Source organism: Carlito syrichta, unplaced genomic scaffold (assembly GCF_000164805.1).
Source record: "Carlito syrichta isolate Samal-C Ts95f unplaced genomic scaffold, Tarsius_syrichta-2.0.1 Scaffold302292, whole genome shotgun sequence".
In the NCBI taxonomy this organism is placed as follows: domain Eukaryota; kingdom Metazoa; phylum Chordata; class Mammalia; order Primates; family Tarsiidae; genus Carlito; species Carlito syrichta.
This window is the reverse complement of record NW_007246388.1, coordinates 110,721-135,027: the sequence shown is the minus strand read 5'-3', so window position 1 is coordinate 135,027 and position 24,307 is coordinate 110,721. Positions and strand designations below refer to the sequence as shown.

The window sequence follows — 24,307 nt, the reverse complement described above, 5'->3', positions numbered from 1 at the left end:
CGCCGCCTCCGGGGCCCCGCCGCTCCGGGGTGACGAGGAGGAGCGGGACGGCGCCCTGGAGAAGGGCAAGAGCTCGGGACCCAGTGCTCGGAAAGGCAAGGGGCAGATCGAGAAGAGGAAGCTGCGGGAGAAGCGGCGCTCCACCGGCGTGGTGAACATCCCCGCCGCAGAGGTGAGCCGCCCGGCCCGGGCGGGGGCCGCCGCCCGGCGTCCTCCCCCGGGGGCCTCCCTGGGTCTCCCGCGCCCGGAGCTTTCCGGCTCCAGCGCGTGCGGCTTCGCCTTTTCCCGAGTTCGACAGGCGGAGGGTGATGGAGTTTCACTCTGGACAGACGCTTCCTGGGAAGTTTCCCCAACCCCAAGTAGAACCCGGTGCCTTTCAGGTTTCCTGGCTGAGGTCTCTGACCCAGGGTCCTTTACGGTGGGAGAGAGACGACCTGTGGCTCCAGGACTCGCCTACCTAGCTTGCCTGATTGTGTGTGATCGCTTGGAGGAGTCGATTAACGGTGGTGACGACATACTCCGGTTTCCCACGTGTCCGTCTGGAGTTATCAGATTGCTTATCTCTTTCTCTCTTAGCAGTGTTTAATAACACCTGCAAAGAAAATGTGGCCTTAGCAATGTTCAAGACACCTTTATCTTGCAGTGGACTTAAGATGAGTATATCCAAGTAAAATGTGCCCGATTGTATATAGAAACCAAAGTTTAGAAATTGTGCTCCCCAATACACACACGGTTTGAGCGATATTTAAGGACAGTAGGGATGCTGTCACCACCCACAATTCTATTTGCTAAGGCGATCTAGAGATTCTTGTATTTAAGTGCTATATCTGGAAAACATTTGTGGTAGGGTTTGCTTTTTTTTTTTTTGTATGTTTGAGCATTCTCAAAATATCGCTGCAGGCAGCAGCATCTTTCCATTAGAATGGTAGAGAATTTTTACTTAGTGTATTGTCGTGCCTCCCACTACCAAAACCAAAACAATCCCAAACACGTTTTGGTTACCTTAATAGTAGCTCACCGATTTGGGGAATTGGTTCAACTTATCTTTTTTCATCCAAAGTAGTTCCATCTTTTCCTCATTGGCTCTTAGGTTTCACTTTTTTTTTTTCTCCTGGCATTCTAATTTACTTAACTTTGCCACCCACTTAATAATTATTAAGAATTTATAACTTTGTAACTTTAATTGTAGCTTAAGTAAAAGCATTTACCATAAGTTAGGACATATATTAAATATACTCAAATTTTTAGTGTTAACTTACATACCTAGAAAATCAGAATGTGACTTTGAAGGGTGTATTTTTGTGAGTGGTTTAGAGAAGTTTTTATCAGCCAGCAAAACTGTCCTCTGCGGTTTGCTACTTGCACAAAAGATCTGCTATTCATTAAATTGCTTTAAAAGGAATTCATAAGAGTGGTAACCAAATTTCCAGGTTTTTTTTTTTTAAGTTAAAAATATGAAGATTAGGGAGAAATTGAAGACAAGACTTTGGGAAAGCGCCATTCCTCAACTTTATTTTTAAAAATAGATGACGATCCAAATAAAAGAATATGTCATTTTCAGTGTTTTCCTCATTGTTCATCTGACAAGGGTCTTATTTTGAGAAATATGTTGATAGAAGTTAAACTTTACTTTTTTTCTGGCTGCTTATGCTAAAATTATTTTTCAAGTACTTAAAAAACAAAACAAAACGAGAGTACTTAATACTTACTCAGGGAAATAGGTAGGGTGTATCCTATGAGATCCTAAGAAACATCCTTTGTTACTACTCCTGCTTTGAGTAAGGGAGCATAGTGCTGAGAATGTAGATGACTCCCCACTACAATTGAGCCTAATACTCTGGAATGTTTTTCGTTTGGGTGTTGGCAACTCCTAAATTTAATCTTTCTTAAAAACAAACAACTCAGGGTACCATTTTTTTTTCCCCTGTGGAATTTGAACCTTTTTATTGAATAGGGAATTGAGAACTGCTTTCTTTTAGTGGTAACTATGGTTCTATCTGTTTCAAGCAGTAGGACCCAACAAAACATTGTAATGTTTTACCACAGTATCTAATTAACAGGCATGCTTCTTGAGTGACTCCTCCCTGTATTTTTATTTTTTATAAAACAACTTGTCTTTCAGATCATTTTAATAGTGTGAAATATATGATGCAAAACTTTAAAGGTGAGCCATTTTCAAGTCTATAGATTGTTGCTTTTTTTAGGATTGTGTGCCATGTCTCCTAGTAGTTTCTACAATGAGAATGCCAGTTGCTGTGGAGTTTCCTGCATAATAAAATTTAGCACTCCTGTTTTAAAAAGTCATATTATGTTTTTGCAAGCTTTTCAGGTCTGAAAGTATTTAAAAGGATGCAAATCACCAATCTATCAGTATTCAAAAGTAGACTTGTTTTCTCTGATGTTGAGTAAGACTCTCTTGTTTTAAGATAGTATTTCCAACCAGGTTCATATTAACAAATTAACGTGTAGTGTGTGTGTGTAGAGAGCCTATTTTAGTGGTTGATAAATGTTAAGTTCTTCAGGAAGTACTTATTAAACACCTGTATAACATATTTATTGTGACTTTCATTAACTCATTTTCCTAGTATTATTGTTATAATGGTACCTGACAGCATGTAAAGATATCAAAATCAATTCGAAGATAGTTTTAGCAAGGAAGCAGGTAAAAAATGGAAACTAGCTGATTAAGCTGATAGGAAACTACGTGTGGATGACTGTAAAGTCCACATATTTAGATGCTCTTAAATGGGTGAACTTTAGTTCTCATTTGCCAAGAAATTTTTTTAAAACACTTTTTTCTGAGTTTTTACATTTCTGGTTTTTTTGTTGTTGTTAATAGTTAGCCTGTATTGGGTAATTTGGATGTGACATACTTTCTGCGAATAATTTTTGCATGTATTGGATCAGTCAAATGTTTATTACATAGCTGTGTTCAAGGCGTTATCCTAAGTACTGGAGAGAACAAGAAGAATAAGGCAACATATATTCTCAAGGAGCGAGGCTGTAATCTAGGAAGAAGAAGGCATAATTACATGAAAGAACTTAAGTACTGAGTTAACAGTTTAAAAGCCATCTTAATGCAGCATGTAACTTAAGTATTAGAAATAGTGTGTGCTTAAAGGGAAGAGATGATTGGGCTGGGAGAAGCTATTGATGATAGAATCTTGACCTGAGTTGTATATTTTTCTATGCCTACATATAAGCAGGCATAATTACATGAAAGAACTTAAGTACTGAGTTAACAGTTTAAAAGCCATCTTAATGCAACATGTAACTTAAGTATTAGAAATAGTGTATGCTTAAAGGGAAGAGATGATTGGGCTGGGAGAAGCTATTGAGGATAGAATCTTGACCTGAGTTGTATATTTTTCTATACCTACATATACATAAATTTTTACATATACACATTTATTAAATGCTATACAAATAGCTTAGTATTTTAAGTGTCACAGTGCAGCGGTTCTTTACTCCGACAACACATTGATAACACATGGGGATCTTTAAAAAATGCTTCTCCATGCTGATTCCTTGCCTTCTTTGTCTTCCTACCCTAACCCCTTACTTTTTAATGGGTCTGGGATGGATCCTAGGCATTATTATTTTTATAAGCTCCCCATATGATTCTAGTATGAGTCAGGATTAAAAACTATTGGGCTGCAGTCGGGGGTACAGAAATGAGTATAGGACATAGGCCTTGCCCACAAGGTGCTCTCAATTAATATAAAGAAATACGATACATACAGTGATAAGCATAACCTAGTCCCTGGGCAGGGTACCTGGCTCAAAGAAGAGGAGGTATAGTTGAGGAAATCTTCCTAGACAGTAACTCACCTGCTTTCAGAGTGCTTGTGAAGTTTTCACGGTTGTGTAGGCTTGCATGAATGAGTTGATGAAGATGGGTACCGTAGAAAATCATAGTCTTTCAGTAGGTAGAGGTGACACTGGTTTAAGCATAAAAGTTGGCATAGTCAGTGTCTAAACCTTCTGTTTGCATAGTGGTTTGCTAAGGTGCTTTGTGTACTGTCTTAATGCTCACAACTATCCCATGTGGTAGTTAAATTTGCTCTTTTTATCCCCATTTCCAAAGGAGAAAATGCAGGCTTTGAGCTCAGATGATTCAAGATCACATAGAAGATGAGTAAGTGATAGAGCAATATTTTAAATGTTTTTGTGCTTTTTTGTGTGTGTACGTTTGCATCTAGGGAAAAAGGAGTTTTTAAGAAATAACCTTTCATTATTTAGCATATTTCCCTAGATTTTTCACATAACTTTTTTTGTTGTTTGTTTGAGTTGGAGGATCTCACTCTTTTGCCCAGTCTGGAGTGTAATGACATGATCATGGCTCACCACAGCGTCCACCTCCTGGGAACGCAATCCTTCCACCTCAGCCTCCTGAGTTGGTGGGACTACAGGTACATGCCACCATGTCTGGCTAATTTTTACTGCCTAGGCTGGTACATAACTTTTTATTAAAGGTTATTTTAAACAATTTAAATATCTAAATGAAGAAAACAGTAAAAGTTTAAGTTAAAATTGAATAGAAATAAAAGTCAAATTTGTAGGCTCAGAGATTGCTTCTGACCCTGGAATCTAGTTTGCCTGGCAAAATTTGAACACCAGCCTATCAGCAAAATGTAAGTTTATCTTTGAATAGTAGTCAGAAAATGTGGATCTTTGATTTTACCTAAGTGAAATGCTGTTTTTCTGTCAAGATGGGGTTATAACACCCAATCCATAATTTGAACTTAGAATGGTAAAAGGGAGGATAAAGGAGCATTTGGTATATAGAAAGCACTTTTAAGTGAACACAATTAAGGTCATAATTATTTAGCATATTTATTGAATATTATATAGGACTAGTTCCACTTAGTAAACTTTATAAATCCAGGTATATTGAGAAATGCCTTTTGGTGTTCCCATTATGTTCCAGACTGTCTACCTCTCTATGTGATGAGTCAGGAGAGAAACTAATAATGACTCAGAGTTGGAGAAAATTTGACTTGTGAATGGAGTGTAGATATAGTGTAAACACTGAGGCTGCTTAATAAGCCATTAAGCCCAGCTTTCCTAAATGTTAGAGCTCATTGGCAAAGTAAATTGAAATTTTAATATTATCAGGATTTGTAATGAACTGTCTGAGTTGGGATGCCATTTTTTATAAAAATAATAAATACATAACTAAAGTAGATGATATTTATGGTGTGCTTATTTAAGTGCCAGCCACTGTTCTAAGTGGTTTACATATATTGGTACATTTAATTGTCACCATAGCCATAGGGAAAATGGGACAGAGAGTAAATTATTTACTTGCCTGAGGTTATATATGTAGGAAGAAGTAGATTAGCAATAGTCTGCCCTCGCAGTCTGGTGCTTAATAACTATCTTCTTACACTTCGGTGAAATACATACTTAAACTTACGTCTAGTTTAAGAAATACATAGATAATTTTAATGGTAAAATGTAAGATGTTGGTATAAAAAAAATAGCCTTATTTAAAAAAGGTGGTGGGTGAAGTGGGACCTTAATGCAAAAATTTGAGACAAATAAACATATAGCAGTAGAATTAAAATTCTTATTTAAAATTGTTATCAAGCTAGTTGCCTGTTTATGCTAGTTATTGTTTCTTCATTGTTTTTTTGGTACCTATGATGTAAGTCAGAAAATAATTATGCTGTTTAATAGTATGTTGATACGGTGTTTTAGGAGTTTAAAATTATTGGCAAGTATTAGGGGTTGAAATTTTCTCACTTTTTTACTCCTTTTTAAAAAATTGAGTTAAAACTCACATACCATAAAATTCACCCTTTTAAAGTATACAGACCAGTGGTTTTTAGTATATTCACACAATTATACTTTAAATGCTTTTACAGTTTCATCTAAAATTTTCATTATGTTTTTAAAACCTGTGGTGCCTAAGTTTTAGCTTTCCACTCAGTAAAGTGCAAAGATATTCAAATCATGAGAAGCTATTAAAATAATTTAGTATCATCTTTTTTCACATTTTACAGAGAAAACAAAATTATGGTAGGCTTTCTTTAATTTTAAACTTCTTAAAACTTGGGCAGCCTGTTACTTAAATCAGTACCAATATTTGTTTGCACTGGGGTTTAGTATAAAAAGTATTTAATTTAACTGAGTCTAATACTTGCAGTTTACTTCCATTTTTATATATCTTTCATGTAGATCTGCAAAACTCTGTCATCTAAACATTTGGGAACATGGATTCAGAGTGGAAAAAAAAGGAATTTTAGATTATTTACAGCCTTGGTCATTTTACTTGCATCAGTGTCCTTTTGGTGTGTGTGTGGGGGTGGGGGGCACCAGCAGGACCAGTGTCACCTGTGTTTATTTGAAGTGCAGATTTCTGGGATCCACTTTAGTCTGAGGTGGGTATTTTACCTGAGGCTGCATTGTAGCATGTTCTTGAGTGATTCTTTTACACATTAAAGTTTGGGATGAACTTAAGTGGCCTTAGTATTAGTTTATTGATCTGTCAAATGAAGTTAATACTAACTAACAGGATTGTTGCATGAATCAAATAAAATACTGTTTGTGAAAATATTATAAAAATGTCCAAATAATAAGTTATAGTTCTTGTATAGGTTACATTGATAACTGTTGATGTCTAATGGAAATTTCTTTTGAGGTTGTTAAACATTTTCATTTTTTTCTTCCAGTTAAAACTATAGACAAGTTGAGCTGTTTGGAAATTCAAAGCACTTTAAACATTTATGTACTGTTATATATTGAGTGCAAAATGTTGTCTGCCTTCTTGTCAGAAGTTGGAAGAAGCCTAGACTACAGGAAAAAACCTCTAACACCTAATGTATAATTAGAACTTCACTTTCACTCTTCTTAAATTTTTACCTGTCTTTAAGTGAAAGTATATAATTATGTTTATAAATGTGACTAGCAACTTTATAGCAGCTCAAACTTTTGAAACAGTTTTTTGGCCATCTTATTGTCAAGTGCAAAAGTTTTTTGCAAAAAAAAAAAATTTTTGTGCTTTGTTTACAAATCTTATATGTTAGACCTGCACACGTTCTTGACTGGCACTTGATTTTAAACATATTTGGTTTAACTACTGAGGCTCAGTTAGGCAATTGTGTTATACCATATATCTACTTGAATAGAACCAAGCCTTCCATCTGTTACATTCTCCTTAGATTACTTAAAAATACACTGGGTCCATGTCTGAATGAAATTGTAGGAATATTTAATTTCTAAAAGCAGCAAAATTTACACACTTCAGAGGTAGAAACAGCTCTAGCAAGTTCAAATCTCAGCATGTGAATTGACTAGTAAATGTTTATTCTGTGATAGTTTTTATAAATTTTATTCAAATTTTTGTGGATCACAATGTAATTTTTAATAATGCTCTCATTTATTTTAAGTAGTTGAATTTAAAGAAATAGGGCAGGCATATTTTGAAAACAAACATTTTGTAAGGTTTTGCTGAAATGAACAGATAGTAGAGACTTTATGTTGTAGATTACAGTTCCATGACAGCTAAAGCATTGGTTTTCAGGCTCTTTATCCTAAACTGTAGAAGGGACTAAGAGAATAGGATAAATACAATAATAATACAATAATAAAATACAGTTTGAAATACAGAGTTAAAGTAGACGTTTTATAATAAAATTAACTTTCAGACTAAGCTCATCTATATGGGCATATAGGCAAACTGTATTCTTTCTTTGAGAATTTGTAGGTTATATAAAATAATTGATTTCAATTATTTTTCAACTTTTTTTAGAATATTTTTAGTAGTTAAGAAGAACATAAATCTCAGTTATGAAGAACAGAATTAGCATTAAGAAGATGATGTTTGAGGAATATGAATAAAAAGTAAGTTATATTAGCTGAAAAACTCGAAGTTACTTGTAGGTTTCAAGTTCTTGACATGACTTCTCTATACCCTGTAATACAAGCAGAAGTTAACCCAAATCGAATTTATGTAATCTTAGTTTTTTTCTGCTGGTAAAAGTAATGAGTTAAAAAGGTAATGTGTTCATTGTAGTTCCCTTGTGGAAATAAATTTAAGAAAAGATAGAAAAACCGTTATCTTACACATATTAATATTTGTGTTTCTAATCTTATTTCTGTGGAACCACACTGCAAATATAGATTTGTGTGTGTATTTAATCACTCATTATGAATATTTTAATGATGTTATTCTTCAGAAATAGGCACGTTTTGTTTGTTTGTTTGTTTTTGGAGACGGGGTCTCTGTCACCCAGGCTTGAATGCATTAGCATTATCATAGTGCACTGTAGCCTTGAACTCCTGGACTCAAGTGATCTTCCTACCTTAGCCTCCTGGTTAGCAGGGATATAGGTGTGAGTCACCCTGCCTCTCTGGATGAATGTGTTTTGTGCTATCTGATATTAAGCATTATTTCATTGAGAAAGGATCTTACTGCTTCTTTGCCCTATATTGTGGCTGTGGGCTTGGCAGATAAATAATAAATAAGTTGTCTTAGATAAACATTTATTTCTTTTCATATATTGTTTTCCTAAAATAGTCTTCAAGAAAAGTGTCTGGATCATTCAGAGTCTTACAGGTACTAGGACCTTCAGATAATTGTGAAGGGGGTTCAAAGGCTTTCTTTTTTTAATCTTTATACTTTTGAGTTCACTGGGAAATTGATAGTTGAGCTGCAGTAATTATAAATGCATGTATGCTATAACTCAACATATAAGTTCTTAAAACTCATTACAGGATGCAAAATCACACCATAAAAACTATAGGGCATGTGTGAAAATGGAATTAGGGGTATAGTACTCAACAACTATGTCAATGGCATGTAAAAAGAAACCTAATAAGAACCAACAGTTTCACACAAATTAAATGATTAATAAATACACAAATATTACATATTTACTATGATATTTTGAAAAGATCTGAAGTTTTTAAATAAAAGTGGGTGTCAGAAGGATTGTAGCTTGTGAGTTGTTGTAAAGTGGTAGAAGGAGGGTCATCTGAAATTGGAGTGAAAGTGTCATACCAGATGTGGATGAGTGTGGCTCATAACACGTGTGGTGAACTGAGGTAACTGGCAGATGTGTGTATGAATGCATTTCTGTGTAGCTGGGTTGCAGTTTTCTGTGCGTTCCTAGAGTTTCTTGCATTTTTGCAAAAGCAAACACAAAATTAGGGTTATGCTCAATTTATTCCCTAATGTATCAGTTGCACTGGAACAAATCCATGTTTTTTAAAGCAAATGTTATACTGTGTGTGTCTATATATATATATATAGACACACACACCCGTGGCCTGTCTATATATCTGTATCCTTATCGATCTGTTTAAAATATATAAAACAGTGACTTGAGAAGATTAATCCAAGTAATGACTTAGGGAAAGGGCTAGGGAGAAGGGAAGTAGGAATATTTACACAGTATAAAAGTATACTAATAATGATTGCTAGGACAATGGTAATAGAAAAGGAAAGAAAGGGATAGATTTGAGAGGTATTTTATTGGTATTAAAAATTACATAACTAAGCCAGGCTCGGTGGCTCAGCCTGTAATCCCGCGCCTTTGGGAGGCTGAGGTGAGTGGATTGCCTGAGCCTGTGGGTTCGAGACCTGCCTGGGCAACTTGGCAAGACCTCATCTCTACCATAAATCAAAAAATCAACCGGGCGTGGTAGCGCATGCCTGTAATTCTGGCTACTTGGAAGGCTGAGGCGGAAGGATCGCCGGGGCCCAGCAGGTCGAGGCTGCGGTGGCCGGGAGCGGCCACTGCACTCCAGTCTAGACGACAGAGTGAGACTCCAACTCAAAAAAAAAAAAATTACATAACTAGATGTTTGGAGCTGGAAAAGTCTTTAGGGATCATCTAGTCCATTATATATATTTTATAATACATAAAAAACATTAATGCAGTCTTCCCAGACTACTTTTACCTCAAAATTTGTTGTGTTTCTTACCTCTAACTTCCTCAACCCACTTCCACTAGGATGAATACTACCTCCCATCAGGGATCTTGTTTATCTTACTCCCTCTTTCTTAAATACTCAGTTTCTACCTCTTGGTTCATCTTGTCATGTAGGAATATTGCTTTAATTCTGCTTCGACTTCAACTTACTATTTTTCTGTAATTGCTCAGTTTCTGAAAGACAGTGTCTTCACTTGCTGACTGACTGCCCTTTCTCTGCTCAGTTCCCACTACCTGTATTGAAATTCATCTCTCCAAGGTTGCTTGTGACCTCTTAATTGCCTAATGTGATAGCTTCTTTCCTATTTTCATCCTATTTGACTTTCCTGTAGCATTTGCCCTTGTATGCTGCAGCTTTTTTGATACATTCTGTTATAGCTGATTTTTTTCAGAAATATATGCATGTCTGCTACATGCCCTAGGCTCAATGCTAGGTGATAGAAAATATTTATCAGTCTTTAAGGAGCATCCAGTTTTTCTCAGGGAAAAAGATAAGTGATTACAAATTAGTATACTAAGAATTTTGATGGAGGACAGAGCAAAATACATTGAGCTAGCACATGAAAGTGAACCACTAATTCAAGGAGTCAGGGAAGGCCTTATATAAGATGAAGTGCCATTATGCTTCTGGGTCTTAATTGGTAAGAAGGATTTTCCAGATGGAGAGGGGGACCAAGTAACTGCCAGTAGAGCAAATAGCATGTGCAAAGTACAGAACTGGAAAATAATAGCTTTATATTTCATGCCTACTGTATGCCCAGCACCTCGCAAGGGAGTGCTCTCCATGTGTTGTTATATCTGATCTTCACATTAACTCACAAAGTATCCTTTTTTAAATATTCATTTTATGAGATGAGGAAGTTGAACCTCAAAGAAGCTGTGACTTGCCCAAAGGCCATACTTTCAGACCTTGGCTTTGACTTCAGATCTGTTTGGGTGCCAATGCCTACGCGTTGGCTATCATTGTTGGAAATAAGCAGGATGTGTTCTTACAGTGGAAACTTTGATGTGCAAAGAGTTCATGGAGGGGAGCGAAAGGAGAACAGAAGAATGATATGGACCAATTGTGATGGATTTGAATGCCATGCCAAGGAATTCAGACTTTATTCTGCTGTCCTTTGTTAGTATTGTTGACTGGGTACTTCCTTCCTCTGTCCATACCTGTTTATACAATAGCTCTTACAGCTTTTGGAAAGAAAAAGTTTTGCCTTCTAATTTGAAATCACTTAAATGATTTTCTTGTTCAGAAACAGATATCTATTCAAGAGTAGTAAACTATAAAATGTTGTAAAAATAATATGCAGATAGAAAAAATAAATCCAGATTTGAACGTGGGTTAAAAAAAAACTAGAGGACAGGATGTAAACAAAGTTGTACCAGGTGATTTCTTTTGATTACAGTAATTCTGTAATGAATACATTTGAGAATGACTTTCTGGAGATGGGGAGAAAGATGGATTGGAGGTAGGGAACTCTGGTGATATTAAATTGCCAGGGCTTGATTCAAGTATAATCATGGAGAAGTTTATAGCTTAATTGTCACCGAGTTTGGACTTTACCCTGCATTTTAATGTAAAAGCAGATGTTTGTTATTCCATTCTCAGATTCTTCTAGTTCATCTTAGAATATAGTTGCTAAGAATACAGATGCTAAAGGATGGGCATTGCCTTTGAATTTTTCTCCCCTGGATTGTTTGTTTAACTTCTTACATATATTTTCTTCCTCCTTCCCATCCTCTTTCCAGCTGGTATTTTAAAGGAACCCAAGAGCCTCACTAAACCATGTTTTAGGAATAATGTTTAGAAAGTTTGAAATAAAACAGCAAAACTAGAGTTGTACAAAAGTCAGATATAAATCATTTATAAATTTGACACATTTTCTTTCATTTTTATTTTTATACATTGAAATTATATTCTATGTACATTTTAACAGTCTACCTTTAAACTTGACATTGTTATGAATATTATTTCATTTTAAGCTTTTGAAAGCAGAGATGTTAATTATTACTTTTTTTGTTTCATAAACATGATTCTCATCCATTGATAACTACTACTACTTTATAATTTTGTGATATAATTCTTGTAATTTTTGACCCATGCATAGAATATACATATTTGTCTAGAGATTTAATCATTCTGAAATTATAAATCCTATTATAAGATTTTTGTTATCAGTATCTTATGAACATCATATCTGTGTGTTTTTTTTTTTTGAGTTGGAGTCTCATTCAGTTGCCTGGCCTGGAGTGCAGTGGCACCATCATGGCTCAATGCAGCCTCGACTTTCCGGGAAGGCAATCCTTCTTCAGCCTTCTGAGTGGCTGGGACAATGGTTGCATGCCACCACACCCAAATAATTTTTAAATTTTTTTGTGAAGACAAGGTCTCACTATGTTGCCTAGTTTGATCTCAAAATCCTGGGCTCAAGTGATTCTCTTACCTTGGCCTCCCAAGGTACTGGGATTACAGGCATGATCCACCACACCAGGCCAGCTGTGTCATTATTCCAAATGGCTATAGAATATTCCATAATGTGGATGTTCCACTATAACTACCATACATTTACTACCTTGTTAGTACATGCTACATGTTAGACACTGTACTAGGCCTTTTGAACATTTAAGTTGATATATATACTAGCATTGTCATGATTTGGACAAACTAATTTTTGTCTTTAAGTAATTTATAATCTAATTTGGCAAAACAAGCTGATATAAGGCAGTTCTGGAACATTAAAAAACGTATACAATAAAATGTTAAATGTTAGGACATGCTCTTAGTACAAAGATGTGGGAGATCCCTAGAAGATTGAATGGTCCGAGAAATTTTGTGGAGGGAATATGAGATTTGAACTGGATCTTGAAGGGCTGGTAAGAAATGAACAGATGGGGAGTGGGGGGAAAAAAGAAGAAACGAACAGATGAAGAGGAGAGTCATATTTCAGGCTGTGAGAGTGAGTGTGCTATGGTACAAAGGTGAGAATTAGCAATCTGATTGGAGCAGAGGGTTTATATTAGGAAATAATAATAGTAGGTGAAATTGGGGGGAGAATTGTGAAGAATCTTAAAAATGAGGCTGAAGATACTTGGTTTAATGTGTCAGGCTACAGGAGAACTTGAGCAGGATATGCTCACATTGTGAGAGCAAGATTTGAATAAAATCAGCTATCGGGCAGTGGTGCACAGAATAGATTAGAGGAAGGAGAGAGTAGAGGTGAGATTAGTTTAGAGATTGTTGTCATACTCTGGTAGGGAGACCTTAGTGTGAAACCATTAGAACATTGTAGTAAAATCCAGTTTATAGCATGTTTTCAGTTTTATGTCTATTTAACTGTTAGTGTCTTCAGTTGAAGTATGTAGGACAGATTATTATCTTGTCACATGATAATTTCAGACAGTAATTAAAACAGAAGTCAGATTGGCTTTTAGAGTATTTTATTATTTTGATTATGGGTGAAGAATGAGCAGGTCATGTAGGTAACACTTGTGTGCTTACTGGGCCTGGTATTGTTCTAAGTCCTTTGTGTATGTTAACTCATGAAATCTTTAAAACAGCTGTAGAAAGGTCAGTACTACTATTCCTATTTTACAGATGAGGAAGGAAAGGCACAGAGAGGATAAGTAAGCCATACTGAATTTCTGATTAAGGAATTAGTTTCTAACTTTGCCCTTGCCTCCCTTCTTGATATATATATTTTTTTTCTGTGCTTTCACCTACACAATGGGATCAGTGTCACCTTGTAGTACTAGCCTGAGCAAAATTGATGCCCTAATATTAAGATTTTATTTATTTATTTTCATCTTATCTCAAAAAGATGTGAGTGACTTGTAATACGCAGGAACACTAAAAACAAACTTCATCATGGTTGCTCCATATGCAGATAATCTGATATTAACTACAATTTTGTTAAAGACCTGAATTTATTTTTTTACGTCTGATCTAATGCTGAGACTAATGTCAGAAACTCGCTTGATTTTTTTTTTTGGTACCTCAGTTTCTGAAAGTTCTAAGTAGAGGAATTTAAGCTATTTTTGAGGTTCTGTTAGGAGGTATCAAAAATGCTAATATAAAGTGTTTCACCCACTTTTAACTCTTATTTTGAGGTCTCACAAATCTCAGACCTCTGAGAAGGGGATGCTCTTTGGCTGGTGCTGGGTTACGGTTACTCAAAGAGAAGCTAAGAGCCACATCTTTGAGGATGGGCCTGCTACTGGTTGGTACTGGAGTCTCTGAGGGACATAAAGTGGGTTTCCGCTGCTGCTACTTGAATGAATGCTGCCATAGTGAGTAATTGAGACTCAAGTGAAACTGAAGAGAACTGGAAAAATGCAGGAAGTCCCCCGAAGCAAACTTGAAGGAGCAAATCCCTTCTTCCTTCCCCAGTCTTGCAGTTTCCTTCTAGCCGTTTGTATTGGAGCCTGACAGAAATGTGATTAATTTGGCTTATTTAATAATGGTTATAGTAATTGAGAATATTTGACATCTAAATGGATATTTGATATTATAAAGGAATTATTGTCATTTATTGTTCTTTACTTTAGTAGTGATAAAGATGTATAGTGTGCGTGTGTTAAGGAAACTGTTATAGAGATTATACCTTAGTATATTTAGAGATACGGAATGCCTGGGATTTGCTTCCAAGTAATTTGGAGTCGGGCGGGAGTAAGTCGAAGTATAGATGAAATTGATAATTACTGAAATTGTGGTAATAGACAAATGAGGATTCATTTTATTATTTTCACTACTGCTATATATATTTGAAATTTTCCAGAATAGAACAGAAACCCGTTTTTTTGTGATACATGCATGTTAATAAAACTGATTGTAGTTGAGGGATATGTGGTGCGTGCCTGTAGTCCCAGCTAGTTGAAATGGAAGGATTCCCTGAGTCCAGGAGGTCAACACTGTGGTGAGCTGTGATGGTGCCACTGCACTCCAACCTGAGTGACTGAGTGAGACCTCGACTCAAAAAAAAAAAAAAAGGACATGAAATCTTGAAATATACTTAAAATGTGAAGTTCAACTTATGATAAACTTTTAAAAATTGTGAATTACGGTTTTCTATTTAATACCAGAAAATATTTGCCAAAAAGTTTGTGTAGACATAAGAAATAATCAATTATAATAATTGATATTATCTTGATACTTTGCAAATCACTCCCTTTGCAACATTTGCTGTCTCTGGAAACTTTTCATGTCAAATAGAATTTTTCAGAATGAAATTGGGTAAGAGATCTTTTTAGCATTCTGAAACCCATTGATTTTTTTTTTTTAATGAAGAATTTTCATTCTTAACTAATTGGAATTTTTGAGGGGTGGGGTCCAAGGAGAAAAGTTTGTAACAGAAACACATAGGAGAACATTCTCATGGTTAAATGTATTACTCGTTTGATTTTATTTTGGTTCCGGGGCAGATCTGATGGTTTGGTTTTTTTAAGTTTATATTACCTGATTCCATGGTAATTTTTGAGAATACAGTTAAACAAACTTTCTTTGTAATTGAGTAATTTCCCTTGCATTTTTCTCTTGGACTTTGCTTATATACTGTCAGTTAGTTCCTTAAAACTTTTTGTCATTGTTAAAACTGTTTACTTTTTTTTTTTAATGAGGGAAAAACAATAACTTGCAGTGGTGCATGGAATAAAACAGTGTGATTAACAACTTTTTTTCCTATTTCAAACATACACCTACTATAGCATTTTGTGTACTAATAGGCTGAAGGTATTAACATTTTTCTTAGAAAAATAGCCCATTAAAAAACAAAATATTAATTTAGTCATATATAAATAACTTATTTAACAGTTTCGGTATATTTTTTTCAGTTTGTTTTTTTGTGTATCATTCAATTTTTTTAAAGAACACTTGAGAGTCAACTCTCAAGGATAAATTATCTAGATTGCTTTTTAGAGTTGCTTTTGTTGGAGGACTTGAAAATGAAGCACATAAAACTTAAGATGCTCATTAGAAGGGGAGTTGTTATTTAAATATGTGTCTTAGTTTTATAAATTCTGTGAACATGATAACCATATTTCTCAAACCAGTAATCAGCATATAAGATAGCATGGCAAGCTGACAAGGTAGTAGAGTATATTTGAAATTTGGATGGTCCAGGTAAAATAGATGTGGCTCTACACTATGCTTTGGGATACTCTTTCCTAGCATTCGGGAAAAGTTCTGTGTCCTCTGTGATTCATAAATGTATTCTGAAAGTTATTTTTGTTTAAATTTTTTTAAGATCACTGAGCAAGAAACCCTCAGTTAAGATTGTTGGTTTTATCTTTCCCAGTCTTTACGTAGCCTCCATTGTATGGTGAAGCTTATAAATAAATGTCAGCAACTTTTGGGCTGTCCTCCTTCTTCTTTTTTTTTTACTTGTTTATTTTAGATTTGGGGGTACACTTGTGTATTTGTTACATGGACATACTGTGTAGTGGTGGGTATGGAGTCTCAGGTAGCCCATTCCCCAGATAGTGAACATTGTGCCTGTAAGTAGTTTCTGAACCCTTCCCCTCTCCTCCCCTGTTATGGTTAAATGTATTACTTGTTAGTAGTGTCCTCAATGTCTATTAGTTTCAGTCTTGAATGAGAACATGTGGTGTCCGGTTTTCTATTTCTGAGTCAGTTTACTTAGAATGATGATCTCCAGTTCTATCCATGTTGCGACAGAGGACAGTATTTCATTCTTTTTAATGGCTGTGTAGTAGTATTCCATGGTAAATATATACCATAGAATGTATCCACTGAGATTTTATATATATATATGGACTATTGGTTGTTAATGGGCATTTAGGTTGATTCCACATCGTTGCAATTATGAATTGTGTGGTGTGCACGTATGGGTGCAGGTATATTTGTTATATATATAAAATGACCTCTGTTCCTTAGGGTAGATACCTAGTAGTGGGATTGCCGGGTCAAATGGTAGATCCACTTTAAGTTCTTTGAGTAATCTCCATACTGCTTTCCATGAAGGTTGTACTAATTTACACTCCCACCAACAGTGTATAAGTGTTCTCTTTTCTCCTCATCTGTGCCAATGTGTATTGTTGTTTGATTTTTTAATAATGGCCATTCTCACTGGTGTAAGGTGGTATCTCATTGTGATTTTAATTTGCACTCCCCTGATTATGAGTGATGTTGAACATCTTTTCATATTTGTTGGCCATTGATATATCTTCTTTTGAGAGATGACTGTTCATGTCATTTGTCCACTTTTTAATGGGGTTATTTGCTTTTTTCTTGCTGATTTGTTTGAGTTCTTTGTATATTCTGGATATTAGTTTTTTTGTCAGATGTATAGTTTATAAATATCTTCTCCCATTCTGTGGGTTGACTGTTTGCTTTGTTGGTTATTTCTTTTGCTTTGCAGAAGCTTTTTAGCTTAAGTTCCACTTTATTTTTTTGTTTGTTTGTTTTAGTTGCATTTGCTTTTGGGGGGTTCATTCATAAATTCTTTGCCTAAAGCCAATGTCCATAAGGGTTTTTCCCAGGTTTTCTTCTAAGATTTTTATGGTTTCAGGTCTGACATTTAAGTCTTTAATTCATCTTTGGTTAATTTTTGTATATGGGATGAAATACAGGGATATTCCAATGTCTGCAGGATTGAAGGCATTCAAACAAAAGTGTGAAGATTAATACAGGTCTTTGACATATCTAAAATAGAAAAAAATGGGTGAAATTATTTGAAAGAGTAATCCATTCTTCCTTTCCCTGACTTTGTTTTAAGCTGTTTCTTCATTTCAGGATCTGGACTATAATAGCACACAATTAGAGATGTATGGCTATAAATATGCTTGTATTTGTTTGAGGGGAATGAGACTATTTCCTTCTAGTATGAAGTCCCCAACTTGCCGTCTGGGTTGCTTTCCTTATATTTGTTTTCTCTTCTCTGTAACCTTCCTTTCTTACCAGGTTTTAGGGGGTATTGTTTGTTTGTTTGTTTTAAATATCTTGGAGGTGAAGAGTGCAGAAGTAAGTTACTGTAAGGTCAAAGACAAACTACTCTGCACTACTTCGTGAAGCAGAAACACCACCTTATCAGTTAGCTTAGTGGAAGCTTTTAATGCCTTTGGGCATAAGAGTAAGTGCTACAACTTATCGATGGAAATACATTTTCTTCTAAATTTGAAATATTAAACCCTAAACTTTTATTATAGGGAAATCAAACGAGCAAAGGGAAACAAGGTAATACAGTCAACCCTATGAGTGAACGTTATTACACAGCTTTAATAACTCTTAGTTTATGGCCAATCTTATTTTATTGGTTTTCCCCAATTCCCATTATTTTGAGGCAGTCCTAGATATCATATCATTTCTTTTGTAAATAGTATGAATTTATAAAAGATAAGAACTCTTATTTTTTAAAAGATAACCACAATACCACTATTATATGTAGAAAATAATTTCTTAATATCAAGTATGCAGTCAGTATTCAAATTTCCATGATCATTTCATACATAGTCTTTATAGTTTATTCAAATAAGTTCTATATACTGTAATTAGTTACTTTGTCTCTTAACTTTCTTTTAATCTTTATATTCTTCCCCTCTCTCTGACTTTTTTCACAATTTATGTGTTCAGTAAAGCTTGTTATTTGTTCAGTAGTGTTCCTCAGTCTGGTTTTTGCTGAATGTATGTCCATGGTATTGTTTAATGTGATTCTGTGAATCATTTGTTTCCCGTAAATTGGTAGATTTAGGTTTAAAGTAGATTTGATCAGATTCATTCGACATTTTTGGCAAGGATACTTCATAAGTGGTATTTTGTCCTTTCATTAGGAGAAGTAAAAACCTGGTCAGTTTTCTTTCTGTGGTGTTAGCAAGCACTGATAAATTTCCTAGATTAGTGTCAGTCTCAAGCTCCCTTTATAATCTTAAAAATTATTGAATATCCTAAAAGGTTTTTGTTTATGTGAACGTATCATTGTTAGTGTTTATCTTATTAGAAATTAAAACCAAGAAATTTTAGGAGTGCCTATCATTCATTTAAAAATAATAACAAACTCATTGCATGTTTATATACATAACATGTCTATGAAAACTATTTTCCAGACAAAAATTTAGAAGATTGGTGTGGTTTTACATTTTTGTAAATCATTTTATTGTACAGCTGAAAAGAAGAGCAAGATTCTTGTGTCTGCTTCAGCTTTCACTTGTGATATTACATATTGTGCAACCTGTGGAAACCTTGTATATACTCATGAGAGATACATCCTTTGAAAGGGTCTTGGGGGACCACAGGGGTGCTTGGACCATGCTCTGGAAACTGCTGGTCTAGATCTTTTTTAACACTGGTTGTCAGAGGGTGATATTGTTAATTCTCTCATTCTTTTGTAATATATTAGCTGGAGTATTTTTTTTTAAAGATGTAAGGTACACGGGCAACACCTTTGGGTCCCCTCCCACTGTGGGAGCTTTTCTGACCTCAATAAATCCTACTTTCTCACTTAAAAAAAAAAAAATGTGGGGTACAATTCAGGGTTAGGTATACAAATGGTCATTATGTAGGTTCCCTCCTCCCACGGCAGTTTCCCACTACTGCCAAGTCCTTTCTTATAGTATTACGGTAAGCATTAGCTGGAGTATTTTATAAAGAGAAATTTCCTCTCATCAACTATTTAGTTACCCTGAGATATAGTTTGTAAAAATAAGGTAGACTAAATGCTGATTTTTTTCCTCTAGGGAGATAGAAGCTTTATTGCATTCATTTTGCCATGAGAGAAAGAGATAGAAGAGGACCACTAAGGCCCCTTTGTACTAATTGAAACCGCTTCCACTTTTCAGTGAAAGGAAGAACTCTTCTAATACATACATTTAGTAGTATATCAAATAACATTATATATAATCTTTTTAGGAAGCTTGCTTGAAGAGTCTAAAAGGAATGAGAAACTTCCAGGTTATCTAATGCTTTCACCTATTTCCTTATAGAAATGTTGTGGGGATTAACAAGATAATGTCTGTGAATAGTTTAAATTGCTTGTTTATCGTGAGATATATTATTGTTAACTCCATAAAGGGAATAATATAGGCTCTTTTATAGGATGTTGAGTTTTGCTGCAGTTTGATTTTAGAAAACTCAACTGTCTAATCTGCTTCCAAAATTTGAAGCAAGACAGAGAGTTGTAAGCTGTCATAAATGATGAAAGCCAGAAACTAGGACTTGGAATGGAATGAATTCTGGAGAGAGAAGATGTGTGTCAGAGAAGTGTAAGCAGTAGATTAATTAAGCATAATAAAATTTCAATCCTTGTTTTTAAACAAATGAAAGGAGAAAGTTTTCTTAGTTCCTTACTTATGTATACTTGAGATGAAATGTGGGTTAGTTTTTCTCTACCTACTAGTTTTTATTTTAATTGACTTCCAGAATTTTTACAATGCAAATAGGTTGAGATGAGTTTATTTAGCCAACTGTCTATAGATCTTAAAATATTTGGCAGTTTAAATAGTTATTTAATGTGGGTTAAAAGTGGGAAGGATGTAAGTTGAAGGATGGAAGAAAGCTGAACTTAAATGAATAATCTGTCAGCAAAATAAATCTTTTCCAGTTAGACTTAATTTTTTGTTGTTTCTGAACCTAATGAAAATTGTTTTAGAGATTGGAACTTAATAGCATAGTTATGGTTTGAAGATGTCTGTTTTACTTATGTATTTGTAGACAATAACAAGAATAAACTTAATTATCTTTATAAAGTATATTTGAAAAAATCAGATTCTTTTAGACTCTTATGAGAAGTACCATCATTATATGGAAATATTGCAGGCTAGAAAAGAAATTAAACTTTTTCATTGTTTTAGTCTGTTGTACATATTTATTAGTGGTGCATGGTAAGCTTCCTCACAATTGTACTCTAACAGATAAGTATTGTTGAAAAAAGGTTTAGTGATCTGCCTCTCCGTCCGAGCTGGAAATTGAAGAGATGTTGTCTAGTTGTAAATGATGACTGTAGTGACTGAATGTTCGCCACAAAGGTTTTGGTTTACATAAATAGTAGATGCATATTGACTATACTCACACAATTATTATGTTTTCTGTTCCCTTTTTTTTCCTCCCTTCAAAATATGGACCTTGGCTAGATGTGGTAGCTCATGCCTATAATCCCAGTACTTTGGGAGGCTGAGGTGGGTGTATTGCTTGAGACTAGGATTTCGGGACCAGCCTGGACTGCGTAGTGAAATCTCGTCGCTACAAAAAAAATTAGCTGGGAGTGGTGGTGCATACCTGTAGTCCCAGCTACTCAGGAGGCTGAGATGGAAGGATTGCCTGAGCCCAGAAGGTGGAGGCTGCCATGAGCTGTGATCATGCCATTGCACTCCAGCCTGGGCGACAGAGTGAAACCCGGATTTTTTTTTTTTTTTTTAAAGAGTATAAGCCTTGGAGCTTTAAAAAAAAGTAGTTGAGTGTGTGTGCGTGTGCTTGTAGTCCCAGCTAAGTGGAAGGATGAGGTGAAAGGATTTCTTGAGTCCAGGAGGTTTAGTCTAGCTTGGACAAAATAGCGAAACCCCATCTCTTTAAAAAAAAAAAAAAATCTACTTTGTTCTTGAAATAATTTGATAGCACATTTGAGACCTTGTTTTTAATATTACATTTGAAAATGTTAACTTTAAAAAAAAAATATGGCCCCAAACAAGATAATGACATGGGTTTAAAAACAAACAAAAATGCCCATTCAGGGCATGTTCTAGTAAATAAAGGTTTTATGTAAAAACTTGGTAATCAAAGTTTTTGGTAATTATTAGTCTGAAAGCATAATATGGTCCTAAAGTTCTAAAAATTAGAGAACACTCTAAAGACTGTAAAGAAACCTTCTGAGTGTTTATTATATAATTTTTTTTTAACTGAGGGAGGATTTTGCTGAGGTGGAGAGAAGACGACCACTCTGATCACCATCCTTCATCTCCAAATCCTTTTGAGTAATGAAAACTCACTTAAAAAAAAAAAAGTTGATCTAATTGCAGTCCCCAACCCTTGAAGTGGTGGCCTCTGATGACTACTTTAAGGAAATTTACATTGTACAGCTTTTAAGAAAATAATCCATTATGAAAAGTAGATAAATAGTCCTACATTTCTTAGTATGTCTAGTTATTTTATTTTATTTTATTTTTTGAGTTGGAGTCTCACTCTGTCACCCAGACTGGAGTTCAGTGGCCGCTTGCAGCCACCGCAGCCTCAACCTGCTGGGCTCCGGCGATCCTTCTGCCTCAGCCTTCCGAGTAGCCAGAATTTACAGGCATGCGCTACCACGCCTGGCTGATCTTTTGATTTTATTGTAGAGATGAGGTCTTGCTGCCCAGGCGGATCTCGAACCCGCGGGCTCAGGCAATCCTCTCACCTCAACCTCCCAAAGGCGTGGGGTTACAGGCTGAGCCACCGAGCCCGGCTGTCTAGTTATTTTTAATGGGCAAATTTGTGTTTGGAATGTAAGATAGACTACTTTGTCATAAGCTGTTACTTTCTTTGACAGTTTCATATTTGTCAACGCTTAGTACTTTTCCTAAAATGTGTATTTTGCATATGCTTTGTAGTTGTATTTATTTTTGTCAGTTTATTACATTATAAATACATCACTTAGTTAATCTTACTCTTAGTAAGTTACTGAACTTAGTGTAACTTAATATTTCTCTTACAAGTTTCTGTACCGGAAGTTCATACTGTGCTATTTAAAATAAATGCTATTAAACTTTATTTGACTAAAAATCACAAGGGAAATTTAGTCTATGACAGGTTGATGAATCTGCATTAAAAAAAATCTTCCTAGGTAATTCTAATTAAGGTGGATCATCAACAATATTTTTGAGAAACATTGATTTACAGGATTTATTAATAGTTCCTTGTTAGGTAAAACAATTCAAATCTGTTTTTTAAAGTGTTAATTTAAAAAATCTTACTTTTTCTTAGGTTTTTTTAGTGCTGTTAAACTCTTAGCATTTGACATGTAAAGATGGAGTAAGGAAACTTTGAGAAAATGCTATTCAAAAGTGGTAATTACTAATCACAAGGAAATAATGAAAATGAATCTATGCTGATGACATGTTGTCATAAATACAAATAGCTACCCCTTATTTGAGAACTCTTACGTAGCAGATGTTTTGGGTAAGTGCTTTTCATTTACTTAATCCTAAATCTGAAGATAAGTGGTTGAATCTACATTATACTAATGAGCACCTGCCTAATTTTACATAGTAAATAACTGTCTCACTCCAAAATCCATCAGCTTCAACTTTTGTATAATGGGAAAATGCATGCATAGGTGTTTAGTCGTGTGAGATTTGCTCTCGCAGTGTGACTGACAACCCCAGTCACTCCCTCTGTATTTACCTGTTTTTGTGCGTGGGGTATGGAGAGCTGAGATTCTTGGTGGTGCCCTGCCCCTTCCTCCTGACTTTTCTATGGTTTCAGGTGTTGTTGATTCACACATTTTAGAACTATTTCTATATTTGTCTTCTCTGCCCTCTGGGAATAGATGTGATGGGAATGGATGCCATGTTATAATTTACAGTTTGCAGATGTGTAAATGGGCTTTATGTGATTTGGTTTAAGTGTTTCTAGATTTTTACTCTAGAATCTGCAGAGAGCTGGGCTGGGCTTCTACTTTTGTCTTTACCTGTGAAAAGGAAGCAAGCTGAACAGAATTCTTGTTCAACTTGGCAATGTTGTCCATTAGTGAAGGGTCCAGAACTAAAATGAGAATGGAAGCAAGAGATTAATAATTGCAGGATATCTCGATTTCCTTATGCAGTAGATACAGTTGAAAATCAAGGTCCAAGGACTAAAAAATCTTGAACTTTTCTGTAGCTTTATGATTCAGAGGAAAGTTACCTAACTTCTCTGATCCTTGATTTTTTTTTTTTTTTCTTTTTTTTTCATTAGAGTTATCATAGCCTTTTCTCAGGGTTGTTGTGAGGATCAGATGAGATGTTATTTGTAAAAATTATTTTGTCAAATGTAAAGTATTATTCCTACAAATGGTCAAATGATTTATATGACTGTTTCCTGTCCTGAATGTTTTGGGTCTTTTAAGCACTACTTTTTTTCTTTTCTTTAAAGAAATGGGGATTTTTACTATGTTGCCCTCCTGACTTCAGTCAAGCTCCTGGGCTCAAGTGATCAGATTCTCCTGCCTCACCTCTTGAATAGCTGAAACGACAGGCATGCACAGCTATGCTTATTGACTGAGATTTTTCTGCAGTTCAGGCAGTGTCCTGCATTTCAAGTTAAAATAAGACTTTCTGAAAATACTGTTTTTTAGCTTAAAAATCTTTTTTAGCATTTTTTAAAAAAAGACAAGATTATTGTTTGAGCTAGTTTTATTAATTTTTACTTTTTGCTACTTTCCCATTTTATGTTCTGTATGTGATTAATCATCCCTAGC

General features: G+C 35.1%; 1 protein-coding gene across 1 annotated transcript in view; it reads left to right on the top strand.

Annotated features, from left to right (window-relative positions):
• The first annotated feature begins 6 nt into the window (after positions 1 to 6).
• The window catches only part of PAWR (pro-apoptotic WT1 regulator), a 96,955-nt gene continuing 72,654 nt past the window's right edge, over positions 7 to 24,307 (top strand). Inside the window, exon 1 of the mRNA XM_008056231.2 lies at positions 7 to 172. The gene's annotated coding sequence lies outside the window, so the exon portion shown is untranslated. The remainder of the gene's footprint in view (positions 173 to 24,307) is intronic.